The sequence below is a fragment of the Panthera tigris genome, chromosome C2 (assembly GCF_018350195.1).
Source record: "Panthera tigris isolate Pti1 chromosome C2, P.tigris_Pti1_mat1.1, whole genome shotgun sequence".
NCBI classification, from domain to species: domain Eukaryota; kingdom Metazoa; phylum Chordata; class Mammalia; order Carnivora; family Felidae; genus Panthera; species Panthera tigris.
Window position 1 is genome coordinate 40344134 of NC_056668.1, and position 14985 is coordinate 40359118.

Below are 14985 nucleotides of genomic sequence, written 5' to 3' on the forward strand. Positions count from 1 at the left end.
GTAACTTTTCTTTTCCCCCCTTCCACTCTCCCCTGGTCTTCTGTTAAGTTTCTCAGGATCCACATATGAGTGAAAACATATGGTATCTGTCTTTCTCGTAATAAAATTAGTGGGGTTTTTTCTAAGATTTTCTTAGCAACATATACACACATTACTGCCTCCTCATCACCATACTTTGTGTTCTCATGAGTGCTATTAAAACTCATAGTTGCGGGGCGGGGGGCACCTGAGTGATTTGGTTAAGTGACCAACTCTTGATTTCGGCTCAGATCATAATCTGAATGATATTACATGTGACCGTAATATAAAATAAGTTAAGTTTAATGAGATTCAATTTGTTAATTTTAAGGAGTATTATAAAAGGATTAGTGCTTTCTATTTTTGAAATTTAGTATTGTTATTATATTGGTCCGAACAATTCTAGTTTATCTATTAATCTTTTCCTAGAATAGTAAAGCCAGAGCCAGATTATGTTATAAATTGGTAACATTAATGAGGCCAAGGAGAAATAGAATCCTTTTCCTTCTTTCTCCTTTTCATTCTTAGATAACTTTTTTCTTTTAATTTCACATTTTTTTTCTTATCATAGTATATAATACCATGAATATGTTCTTATTCATGAGAAATTTTATTCAATTACCTCATTTAAGAAATGCTTCTATGAATCAAATTTAATGATTTATCAGCATGTAGAATTTATTTCTAGTTTAGAAAAAATCTTAGGTACAGAAAAACTCATTAATCAGAATGTCATTAACTCAAAATGTGTAAATATTCAACTTGGACTAATTGGAATTAGCCTTTGTATGATCTGTAAAGAGGTAATTAAGACATATTTTATTTTTATATGGAACAAGCATTGAAGCAAGGGAAATGTTTAGCCTGATATAAAAAGAAGAATTTTTCCTTAGTTTTTTTCATATACTGTATCTTATCTTTCAAAATATATCTTTTAAAATATACAAAATGTAGGGGCGCCTGGGTGGCTCAGTCAGTTAAGCGTCCGACTCTTGATTTCGACTTAGGTCATGATATCATGGTTCATAGGATTGAGCCCCACATTGGGCTCTGCGCTGACATCATGGAGCCTGCTTGGGATTCTTTCTCTCTCTCTCTCTCTCTCTCTCTCTCTCTCTCTCTCTGCCCCTCCCCTGCTTGTGCTCTCTCTCTCTCTCTCAAAATAAATAAATAAACATTAAAAAAATTAAATGTATAAAATGTATTAAAAAAAACAGCACATAGGTATATAGAACCTTTTGCTAAAGCAGTGTTTAACTTTCATCATTCATTCATCCTATATGAAATATTTATTGAGCACCAACTATATTCCAGGCACTGTGTAGGAGGTAATAATAATAGAAATACCAATAGAATATACTTATTGAAGGGTGCCTGGGTGGCTCAGTCAGTTGAGTGTCTAACTTTTGATTTCTGCTCAGGTCATGATCTTGTGTTTGTGAGATGGAGCCCTTTGTCAGGCTCTGTGCTGACATTGCAGAAACTGCTTGGGATTCTCTTTCTCCCTCTCTCTCTTTGCCCCTCCCCTACTTGCGTTGTTTCTCTCTCTCAAAATAAGTAAGCATTAAAAAAAAAAAGAAAAGAAAAGAAAATTCTTATTGAGTAGCTGCTGTTTGCCGGGCCATTTGCTGAGTTCTTAATATGCATTATTACATGAAGTCCTTCCCACAACCCTATTAGATAGGTACTATTATTACCTACATATTTGTGATAAGAGGACTAAAGCATATGTGGTTAAATAACTTGTTCAAATTCACAGCTAGTTCTACATCTAAAATATGCATCAGATAGTTTGACCCCAGAGGGAAAAATTATCACCCATATACTAACAACAGTGAAACAAAAAATTATATCCCTACCCTCAATACATGTACATCTTACTTACTAGAGATGACATTAAATAAATAACAAGGAAACATACAATTAAAATTAGTAATATATTTTTATGAAGAAAAATGATATAAAGAATTATGGGAGTGGGGCACCTGTGTGGCTCAGTTGGTTAAGTGTCTGACTTCCACTTGGGTCAGGGTCTCATGATTGGTGAGTTCAAGCCCCACATAGGGCTCTATGCTGACAGCGTGAAGTCTGCTTGGCATTTTCTCTCTCTTCTTCTTCTTCTCTCTCTGCCCCTACCCCACTCATATGCTGTTTCTCTCTCTCAAAATAAATAGATTTAAAAAAAATTATGGGAAGGCCTAATTTAGGTAGAGAGGTGAGAGAGGTTGTCTCTGAGACAATGGCATTTGAGCTGAGACTTTGACTTGGGTGAGTGGGAGTTAAGTAGGACACAAATGGAAAGAAAGGAGGGATGGCACTTTCCATCTGGAGAGATGACTATGCAGAAATGTCTTCAGGTGGAAGGAACATGGTACATTGAGGAACTGAAAGAAAGTCTGGCATGAAATAGGGTAAGGCAGGACTTTGTAAGATTTTAAGTTTTATTTGATATTCATTGGAAGAGAATTCAAGGATTTTCAATCTTTAAATCATTTTCAGGGCATAATTTGAAAAACAGATTAGAAGGGGAAAGAGGGCTTTGCAGGGAGACCAATCAGGATGCTACTGAGGGAAATCTGGTACAAGAGAGTTTTGACTTTGACTAGGTTAGTAGTAGTAGAAATAAAGATAAGGGAATGAAACCGAGTACTAGTTCAAACAGAGGTGGCAACTGATACGGGTGTGTGAGGATGGTGGCGGCAATGAGGAAGAGGAACATGGGTGGGAAAATGGGAGGAAGTAAAGAAGACCAAGAAGAAAAAAGCAGAGAGAAGAAAAAACTAGAGTGCGGTGTAAAAAAGCCTGGGAGAGAGAGTGTTTAAGGACAATTTTCAATGGTGTCAAAAATCACTTAGAAATAAATAATTGTCCATTATATTTGCCAAGGTGGAAGTCATTAATGGCTTTTGCAAGAGGAGTTTAGTGGAGTAAGGAGAGCTAATGCCAGATTAGAGAGACAGTTAGGCAGTCAGTGAACACAGCCTGAGTGGGCCATTGTTTTGAGAAGGTTGACTGTCCAGGGCAGTAGCTAGAAAGGGATATAAAGCCAATGACTTAACGGACTTAAAAAGTAGATGGAAGGACACAAATTATTTGCTACTTCTCCAGTTGAGAATTGGTTTCTAATTTTCCTTCCCTTGATTTTGGGCTGACGTTAATGATCCTCTGACCAATGGAACATGGCAAAAGTGATGTTCTGGGGCTTCTGAGGATAAGTTACTAAAGACTTTGCACCTTCTAGTGGGTTTCTTGGGATACTTGCTCTTGGAGTCATGCACCATCATATGAAAAGTCTGAGAACTGGGAAGGCCATGCTTTAAAGAAGCCTAAGCTAGTCACACGGAGAGAGTACATGAAGAGAGAGTTACTTGGATGGCCCCATCTGTTCCAGCCACCCATTGCAGGCGACAGGCCATGAGTGAAGAAGCCATCTTGAACATTGCTGCCCCAGAAGATGGAATGGAGAGAAGAATCAAGAAGCCCCTCCAACATCCTTAAATGGGGCTCCAGGCAGATGGCCTCAGTTAAGCTGTCTCAAACCATTTCAACCCAGCTGAGACCTCAGTTACTATGGAGCAGAGGCAGCCATTACCACTGTGCTCTGTCCAAATTCCTGATCCACAATATAATGAGCATAATAAAATATCTACTGTTTTATGTCACTAAGTGTTGGGGAGGCTTTTTTTCCCCTTTTTCTACCATAATAGATAACTGGAATAACCTAACACATAGTCATTTCTTCAGTAAATATTCATTTAATTTAATAGTACAATTCACAGAAATTCAATGTATTAAAAAGGTTACAGAAGGACATGTTTAATTAAAATTGTGTGCAAATTAAAAATTTCTTAATACAATATACAATTTGGCATTTCAGTCATTTAATTGAGCATTCACCCTACTAGTCAACATTCGGGAAAACTTTTATATTCATAAATGATTTATACTCAAATTATCTAAACTTCATGCATATTTCAAGGAGTTTTTTTTATTCCCAAATTTTGAGAAAGGTTCTGCATTGACTTGATACACACTTACTCCCAGGCATTATTCTAAGTGCTTTCTGTGTATCCAACCACTTAGCCTAAGAACCATGATTTTTTATGATGTTTATCTGTATTTTACAGAAGAGTGATCTGAAGCACAAAGAAGTTCAGTAATATTGTCAAGGTTGTACAGCTAATTCCTGACCAAACACAGATTGGGGTCCAGGCAGTCACAGGTTCCAGAGCTTGTATTTTAAACTACTTAGCTATATGACAAAGGCTGTCTGATGACCTTAAGGTGGTTATAGTCCTGCTCTCTTCCCCTTCCTCCACCCAACACATTTTGTTTGGGTCCTTTCCTCTGGACATCTGGTTGAGAAAGAATACCTTGAATGGAATGCGTGACTGTCAAGATGGGAGAAAGTGAAGGAAAATTCTAGAATTAGGAGCCCTTCCCAGACCTGTTATGATAATGAGCTCCTAAGGGGAAGGACATTGTTGCTCAGACGGATGAACCACCGAGGAAACTTCCCCTTTTATATCTTAGCCTAGTCCAACCCCACCTCATCCTGTTCCCTGGAAGATTGATGTTCTTAGCCTGAGTCAGTTCGAATATAAGATATCACATCTGCTCCAATATAAAATCTCTGAGACCAATTTCACTTAGTTTCCTATACATTTTAGCTATGCTATATGAAGTCTAAATGTTAAATCACACAGCCAAATAGAAATTAATTGTTAAGTTTTGCAGCGTTGCATATACTCAATATTCACAGTCAAATTAATAATTGCAACCCCTTTTCTTTCAAAGTAGGCATAATCACTGACATACAGGTGCTATCATGTTCTTTAGGAAGGTCTTAGCAGCTTTTGACCTTCCTCAGCAACAATATCCGACATCAACCTTCAAGGAAATGACACTGGAGTGTTACCAAAGCTTTGTTATGTGTTACCCAGAAATATGACTCTCAGTGGTGAATTCTTGTGACTTTCTTTAAATGGATTATTCCCATCAGGAGAAGCAGTGTGTGTTAGAGGTGACTACTGATTGAGTTGGCAGGTGATAATTCTTTAGCAGGAAAAGCAACTTGCAATTTTTAATTTTAGGTTGACTTTATCCCACTGAAAGTGATGGTATATGAAATTAAAATATCTTTTTAAAAATAAAATTGTATGCAGGATATAATGTCTGTTCTTTCGTACATTTATTTATTTTTGCAGGTGAGGGCACTCCTTCACCAAATATTTCAGATTAAACATGTAATTTCTTGAATAATAATGTTTGTGATCAACAGCCCTTCATCATCAAGTATACCTGTCTTGTAACTCTGTGTGGGACAGAAAGTATTGCTATAAAAGTATATGGTGGCAAATGTGAGTTTATCATATGGAGAGGGAGCAGGGCGATGGAGAGGAAGATGAGGCCACCCAATACGGACATGTAGGCAAGTGTGCAACAGAGCAGGGAACTGAGCAAGTTGTAAGAGGAAAAGCCAGGTTCTATCAGAGAGCTAGGATGAGGGCAGTTAGGTAAGGAAATCATATCTGGAAACTTCTTTAAGTATTAGAGAAATTTTTATTGGTGGTTATTTAAAGTTTTCTCCCACTCTCTTTTCATACTAAGCAAAGATTAAACTTTTCACTTCTTTTTTTTTTTTTAATTTTTTTTTTTTTTAACATTTATTTATTTTTGAGACAGAGAGAGACAGAGCATGAACGGGGGAGGGTCAGAGAGAGGGAGACACAGAATCTGAAACAGGCTCCAGGCTCTGAGCTGTCAGCACAGAGCCCGACACGGGGCTCGAACCCACGGACCGTGAGATCATGACCTGAGCTGAAGTCGGCCGCTTAACCGACTAAGCCACCCAGGCTCCCCTAAACTTTTCACTTCTTAAAAGAAGCCTGCAGTTTCTAGACAGTAAGTTTCATAGCATTAAAAATTTACAGTCTTCTGTAAATTAGTCTCTGGTATTATCTGCTTTCAGATGCTTTTGCTGCAGTGATTGTTTCAGAAACCATTAAAAAAATTTTTTTTAGGAGAAAACGGCCTGTACGTGTTTGCCATTACTTTTTTGACTATGGGATATCCCATATCATTGAAACAGAAGACATGGGACAGCACACACTTAGTTTGCAGGCTTCTGCCTGATGGCAGAATCCTGGTTAGCCTTGTGGGCTGTGTTTCCTGGAAAGAGCTCCATTTCAGCCCTGGGGTAAATCTTGATTAGTTTAAACCAAATATGGTGATTAATTCCATCTAGTTATTGATTTAGGCGTGTGGATGTCACGCACTTCTGGTCAAGGAGAGATGAAGGAAAGTCATCCGGGGCTGTGTCAGTTCTTAATTTATTACCTCTGAGCTCTGAACACACCTTTCCACATATGCTCTCTGATGTATCTAACAACGGAATTTCTTTAACCATTTCCCTTTAAAGTAAGTACGTATGATGTTAAGATTTTCAGTAGAGGGCGCTAGAGAGACACTGCAAGAGGGAGAGGCTTCCGGCAATTTGCAGCCTGAGCTGTGGGTGTGGGGACACCAGGTGGAACTTGCCTCGGGCCGGGCCCGGAAAGCGATCTCTTTGTAACCTTGTAGCCTTAGCCTAGAGATAACCTGGACCGCCTGCATGCAGCTGAGACCCAAAAGGGTGAGGGCATGGGAGGGGGAGATCTGCAGGGAGAGAGAGCTCCTTCTCCAAGCCACTCCCTGCCAACCTTCCCGGTCGGAAGCCCCACCCCCCACCCCCCACCCACCCGCCACCCACCCGCCACACAGCCCCCACACCCCCCACACCCCCAACTGCCGCCTCATATCCCAAAGTGAGCCTAGACTCCCACTGGACGCCCACGCCAAGGTAGCTGACCCTCTGCTCCCCCACCTCCCCTGGGTAGGGGGCTGCCTATGGTTTGCCCAGCAACTACAGACTCCCCACAGTTCTGGCTAAATAAGCCAACCCCCTTGCTATCAGGTGGCTGAACCACATCTTCTCCAAGGCCTGAAATGCTTCCAAGTTTGTCTTTCCTTATATGCTCTCCATTAGCCCTAGCATAGCAGACAGAGTTTCCTTATATCTTATAGCTAATAATTCTTTTTATTGTGGCTAATAATTCTTTGATTGACGCTCCCTTGTTTAAACTACTGTGGGATTTCTATTTCCTGATCAGATCCGGACTGCTAGAGGGGGGATTCCGGGATAGAAAAATCATAAAAATCAATGAATGAGTTTACACTGCATTTTTCTGTCCCAGAATGTTGATACATGTAACCTCTGGAACTTCAGTGGTCATTTTTGGCCAATGGAAAGTGACAAATGGCAAGATCCTGAATTTTTGATGAAATCAGCTGTGCTATTGAGCTAACGCACCCTCGTATGGTCTGACTTGCTGACTTATATAAAGTGAGGTTAAAGAAAAAAATGCCCTCACATTTAAGCTACTTTTGGTTGAGATTTCAATTACTTGCAGCACAAAGACGTATAAAGTTTAAAGTCATCATTATTCTAAAGATTTGTGTTGTGTGTGTATTTTAAAGCAGTCACACTGTCTCTTAGTAATCCTAGGTGGTTGACACGGGCTGCTTGGGTCATGAGGCTGGGTCACCCGTCTCGCGGAACAAACTCGCTGTTATAATCCATAGCATCCGCGATTTCCTTTTCATTGCTACACATAGTCAGGTCCCTTATAACATTAAATTATATCAGCATTTAGAAAAATTTAGTTTTCCTTTCTGATTACATTAAATTTCCATCAGTTTTTATGGCAAAAAAAGGCCATTGGCATGGAGGCCCTGTGTGTTATTTTATTGGAGGCTGAAACATCTCCTAAATGTCAGAAACCCAGAATGGTCTTTTCCTGGAGAAGAGACTCTTCAGCAGATTTCCAATTTCTCCACAGACATGCAACTGGGTGCAATGCTTTGACATAAGCCTATATTTGGAAATGATAATAATCATGTAGAAGAAGAAAAAAATAGAGCCCTGAAGTCTTCCTTTTCACACTGCCTGGGTCTCACAGCGAGTAATACAAATTTCATCCTTGATTAGAAGGGGCCCCTGGGTGGCTCAGTCGGCTAAGTGTCCAACTTTGGCTCAGGTCATGAGTTCCTGAGTTCCTGTCCCTGCATCAGGCTCTCTGCTGTCAGTGCAGAGCCTGCTTCCAATCCTCTGTCCCCTCTCTGTCTGCTCCTCTGCCATTCATTCTCTTTTTAAAAAATAAACATTTAAAAAGGAAATCTTTTCAGTGTGGGGTGGGCTTCAGGGAAGAAATTGACCACATGGCTCTCTGTAAGTGTGCTTTGCTTATCACCCAGTCCTTGTATTACCACTTTACTCTTTTTTTTTTTTTTTTTTTTTTTCAACGTGTGGCTACTGGAGTTTCCTTTGCCTACTGTGACTTCTCAGAGGTTTCTGCCAGAAATATGTCCAGCACTCCAGGTATCACGAGTTCCCCCCACCCCCAGTTGGAGCCAGTGATTATAATTCTTTCTGTGGAAGTAAAAGGGTCTTAAAATAATTCACACATCCCGCCCTACCTGTCTGCTTCCTCACCCGCCCTCCTATGCATACAACAATGCATCGGATTGCTTCTCTGCTGTCTTTTCATGTCAAGATATTCTCCAGGAGCTGGTTCTTTTTTTTCTCTTCCTTTTCTTTTTTGCCTTTTTTTTTTAAATTTATTTATTTATTTTGAGAGAGAGAGAGAGAGAGAGAGAGAGAGAGCGCGCACATGAGCAGGGGAGGGGCAGAGACACAGAAGGAGAGAGAGAACCCCAAGCAGGCTCTGTGTGTCAGTGCCGAGTCCAGCATGGGGCTCGAACTCACGAGCTGGGAGATAGTGACCTGAGCTGAAATCCAGAGTCAGATGTTTAACCAAATGAGCCACCCAAGTGCTCCTCTCTTCCTTTTCTTCACCAAGTGGTGCACCGGCATTTCTTTACAGTGCTGCTTCTATTCTAGGCTTTGGGAGACCCAGCACTCGTGAATCCTTCCCAGACAGACCTGGTGGCCCTCACGAACATACTTCCAACTTGCACACCTCTCCTAGTGAGTAATAACATACATGCTTTCTCATGGAGTTACCTAGGCACTCTGGCTACTATTAAAGTTCATCACTGCCTTAAACACAAGAAAGGAAGGCTCAGACTGAAATTAACCGCTGGTGTTCATTCCAAAAGAAATAGGATTCAGGACTGAGATAAGGTTTGGGGGCAGAAGAAGAGTAGGAGGAAACAACTGGACTTCCTCTTACTACTCACCTTCAATGCCATTCCTTTGCAATCCTCAAGGATATCTGTTAGTCTGAGAAAATGAAGGTGGGTTGTGAGTGGGGGAGCCCCTCAGCATAAGGTTGTGAACCCCAGAAAGTAGAACCCTCAACAAGCCACCCCCACGTGAATGGTGTCCTTGACATTTCCATTCTTGACCCTGCGATGCAATATTATCATAACTGATGACCTTCTGATCAGAAAATGTCTTGATATTCTATTTTATTTAAAAAAAAAATCAGAAAAATACATGTGAATGTCTGTTTTTGAAAAGTCATAGAAACTTCCAAAGCTGAAACACAAAACTCAAGAGCTGGATTTGAGAAGCTACTAATTTTACAATGGGGGCGAGGGACCTGAAAATTAAAAATGAAGAGTGTGGCTTCCTTTTGTGCATTTATTGAAAGCTGGTCTACCTTCCTGTAGAGTCCTAGATTCGGTTATCTTTGTTGCTCCCTTTTTCGAGGGAAATGAAGACACCTAAAATAACATTGACGATTGGTCTCTGGCCCTGTTCTACTTGACCTGTCTCACTTGTATCTGTAACTGAATGGTGATGAATTAAATGACAGCTCCTGTTGCCCGGCATCAGGACACATGACAGATCTTCGCTTCTCGCAGGTCAGCATGGCCAATCCCGAATCTCTTTTTAGCAGACAGACCTCTGGTCTTAAAATCAAGGTCAAGATAGAACAAGAACATAGAGGCTTCCTCACTTCCCACTTCCCTTTGTGCTAGGGACAGCATACCCGTATTCTAATTGTGCCGTAGGTTCTTAATAAAGTATTAATTAATTAATGCTTGACTTACTGTTGTCAAGTCTTAACATTTTTTGCATAGTGTTCCCATGCTATTTTTTTTATGTCTAGGAATGTAGCCTAAGGATTATGGATGTATATAAAATTTTAGCTATAGGGTATATATTTTAAAATTACAATTCAAGGGGTGCCTGGATGGGTCAGTCAGTTGAGCTTCTGACTCTTGGTTTCAGTTCAGGTCACGATTTCATGATTCGCTGAGTGGAGCCTGCTTGGGATTCCCTCTCTCCCTCTGTCTCTGCCCCTCCCATGCTCACACTCTCTCTCTCTCTCTCAAAAATAAACTTTAAAAAAGTATGTATATAAAACTATATATAGCATACATATATTTACCGGTCCTTAATCATTTTGCTTTTGAAAAATATTTGATCATTTAAAAAAATATCTTTAGTGTCCAGTCAAGTTCTAAATGAGAGTGCTATGCTATATATGTATCATCTTATGTCATTTGTGTCTACGTGTGCCAGATATATCCAGATCTATATCAGCTACATCGTTTATGACCTTTATCATCCTCATCCTCTGCCTATTCTTCCCCCCACTATTGCCTGCACCCCTCTTTTAACGTCCTCCCTCTGCTAGTCATTAAAATCTTAATGATGTTACTATCTTGGAGTTATGATTATGGCTGGTTTATATTTTCTTCTTTCTTCTTCCCTGTATTTTGTATTTTTTCTATATTTGTATGTAATTTGGCTTGTTCTATTATTCCTACACAATTTCCTGTAATGACTCATGATTAGAACTTCAAAAGCCTCAGAAATGTTCTTAGCTGTAAATATTATAATACAAAAGGTCAGTCTGTCTGGATTATTAGTGGTTTCATACAGTTTGACTGGTTCTCAGTTTACACAGGCTCTTAGAGCCAGAGAAAACAGTATCTAAACCAGTCCCTCATCTTAAGGGGAGTAAACTGAAACCCAGAGAGGCTGACAATCAAGGCAACGTAAGAAGTCACAAGGGCACCTGGGTAGCTCAGTCTGTTAAGTCTCAGACTCTTGATTTTGGCTCAGGTCATGATCTCGCGGTTTGTGAGGTCAAGCCCCACATCGGGCTCTGCTCTGACAGCATGGAGCCTGCTTCAGATTCTTTGTCTCCCTCTCTCTCTGCCCCTTCCCCATTCTTGCTCTCTCTCTCTCTCAAAAATAAACATGAAAAAAAGTTTAAAAAAAATAAGTAACAGAATTGGTGGTAAATCCAAGATTCTCACTGTACAATGGCTTTTATGATGACAAAATGAATTTGTTTGAAATTTGTTTGTTTTACTTTAGTGGCTGTTGGAAAACATCCATACCTAAAACACACATGCATAAGTATGATGACAGAGTTACCATCTCTAAATTAGAATATTTAAAATGAAAGAAAAAGTCATAATTCTGATATGTGTGACAAATTGAAACATGCTATACTCAAAATAGCTTCAGATTGTGAGTTTAATGTTATTTCATTTTGAAAGGGGAATTTATCAAAACTGTCTATTATGAAAAGAGAATCCGACAGAAGGTACTATGCTAACACCACTCAAGCTGTAACCTTTATCCTGTAAGAATGGAATGTCAATATTTCAAGAGATTCTTCTTAGCAATTGTTACATTTTAGATCAAAATTTATTATAAAAATCGGATACAAACTTAAAATAATTTTTATGGTTATTATAACCAAAGTGTGGGTAAAAATAATTGTTGCCCTGGCTGAAATACAGTAGTAGCTTTATCTTGCTTGAACTACATTTTTTGTCTTTGCAAAGAGAACTTCTCTGCATCATACCTACATCCTTCCACCCAACACACACAAATTGACAATCTAGACCAGACCGTGCTCCAGAAAATTGAACCACAGAAATTTGCGAAGGTCTCCAATTGGTTCCCTGGTTCCCTGATTCCCTGTTATTTGATCTGGTTCACTCTGGCATGTTGCTTGTGTTTATACAGTGTAATAAGACATATGCTGCCCACCAGAACCCATCATGATCTGTGGCACTTCCCAGCTGACTGCTATCCTATTTATATTAATTGAACGCAGTGTATTCTGCATACACTGGTGATTATCCTCATTTATTTCAGTTCCTAAAGACTCAGGATTTCTCTACATGCTTTTACAACATTGCTCTACTCATTTGGCTCCAATTAGCTTCAGCTAACAAAAATACATTACAACAAAACTCTGGTTAGCCATTGCTGTTTCTTGTGACATAATTTGTGAGCCTTTAGCCCTTGAAAGTAAAGACACTGGGAATTAAGTTATGGTATCTTTTATGGGGCTGAAAAATATTAATTGCAGGCATATGGGCTCACTTCCTTAAAGAAGATTCGTGATTTCTATTTAACTAATAAATGTTGACATAATTGAAGAGCTATAAGCTCCATATGTTGGACTTTCTGAAGAATTTCTGATCATCCCCTTGTTCAGTTAAGTAAGAAAATGCTTTGGCATTAACACTATGTCGTGCTTTATTTGCACTTAATATTTTAAAGTTATATTGGATGGCTAAATAACTCATCCAAAAAAGTTTTGTTAGAAATGTATTAAAAAAATAAAAATCTATCCCCAAATCATAAAAAAAAAGTGTCATTAGTTTAGTGAACTTATATATTTTTACATTAAAAAAAAAACATTTTTTTCTCAGTGAACTGATTTTTCCATTCTCATGTCTTATTTTGGCTCTAGAGTCTTGGATCAGACTCTAATAGCTAATGTTTTAAAGATAATAGTTTTTGCAAGGACAGTTTTGAATAACGGTGATTCCTTCAAAGGATCTTTTTCGATCTAGACACTTTTTAGATCTAGACACTTGAAGAAACTTAAGAATGGATCATAATGGATCCTACAACAAATTACATTGCCTTACATCTTATTAATAAAAAAGTTATAACCAAGAAGTTTAGCAATTTTCCTGTCTTTTGGACTGGCGTTTGCATATTACACAACCATCCTTCATGGTATCAAATCTGGATTTTGATGTTTTGAAATATAATCAATTATCATATATTAGTCTGAGGAAATTTCATTGTTAAATTATAACCCCAAGCAAAAAGTCTTTCTAGTTATCACTCCTTTGAAAGTTTTAGTTTTTAAATGGTGTTCTCATTTCATTTTATGTTTTTTCCCCCTTCCATCCCAAACTTGAAAAGACAAGGCCAATCATAGTCAAATACCGTAAAAGCTGTGCTCCCATGGTTTTTATGTAAAGTTAATAAAATAAATAAGAGGCAGCTGTGCATTTCAGGAAATCACTCCATTGAGGGGTTCTGGGAATATTACAACCACAAGTGTGAAGCCGGAGTCACCAGAAACCCTCAATGGAATTACAGCTCAATAAATCAAAATTTGCTCCCTTTTACCTTTACAGTATAACTCTGCATTCTATGTGGTGCCTATGTGTTACAGTATTCCTGCTGCTATCTTTTTAATTATCATCGAACTTCTACCTTCCTGTTCCACCAGGTTGGGATTTTTTGGGGGGAGCTTTTCGTGTGCTTGATTGCAGTGGGTCTCAAACATTTTGGGTCTAGGGACCGCAGCATGGTAATAAATCCCTCTCACCTGCCACGACCAAATAAGAAAGAATGAATGAAATAAAAACCATGAGGCATTTTGATAACATTTCATGGAGGTATATAATAAGTACATCCATGTCTGATTGTAATATCATACATGTTAGTAGTAGGTCTGTGGGCCAGCAGGTAGACCACCTACAAGCCCCTGTGGACTACAGGTCTCCTAGCTGACTGATAGGCTGTGAGTTACTGTTTTTGACAATCACTGCAAAATACAATTATCATTCTTCTCTTTAACCTGTGTATTCGTTGATGACAAACCTGGTAAACTATTTTTTCCCCAGGATTTCTTGTTCTCATAAGTCTTCCCCACCCTCATTTTCTTTTAAAGTATTAGCAAAATCTTAGTTTCCTTAATCAAAAAAACACTATGCAGATTCTTCTAGCTAAGCAGACAAAACACCAAAACACACCCCGGCCCCTCCAAAAGGAAGCACCAATCTAGAAGCTGGGTTCAAATCCTGATCTTTATCAGTTAGCTCTGTAACTATGGACAAGTCTTAAATGTCTCATTTCCCCCCCCCCTCCCATTTTGGAAATAATATTAGTATCCATCTCCTAAGATCGCACTGAGGTCTGTTAGTAAGCTTTTGGTATGTAACAAACCACCCAAACATAGTGACTCAATACAATAAACAGTTATTATTTCTATAACCCTGTGGATTGGCTTCAGAGATCTTTCTGATCTGGAGAGACTGGCTAGCGAAGGGTTGTTTAGGATGGTTTTATTTACACGTCAGTGGTTGGCAGGCTAGTTGGTCTGGGGAGGCCTCACCTCAGGTTGGCCAGATGGGTGGATACCATCTGCCAGATGGGCAATGTGTGGCTCACCGTCCAACAGGCTAACTCGTGCTTCCTCACGTGGTGCTGTCAGGGCAGCAAAAAAGAGCAGGTCTGTTTTCAAGGCTGCGCTCACATCATGTTTGCTAATGTTCTGGACCAAAGCAAATCACACGGTCAAGCCCAGATTGAAGGGGTAGAGATATAGGCTCCACCCCTTGATAGGAAGAGCGGAAATTCATATCACAGAGGAACACAGTTCAAGGATGGGCGGAATTTGTGGTCTTTTTGCAGTATGCCACATAAGGATGAGATGACACTAGTGCCCAGGTCAGGTGCTGAGAGTCAGCGATGGCATCTAGTGAGAGTCCTAATAAATCTTACCCGTGATCTCCATCATGTTCGTAATTAGCACCACCCTCACACTCAGTTCTTGCCATTAGAGCTGGTTTTGTTTAGTTATCTCTTTTCTATGTAAATGAGAAATTATATCAATTTAGATGGGGTTGAAATCTGATTAGCTTCTGAGTCTGTTGCAATGTTCTCCCAAGGCATTACTCTCT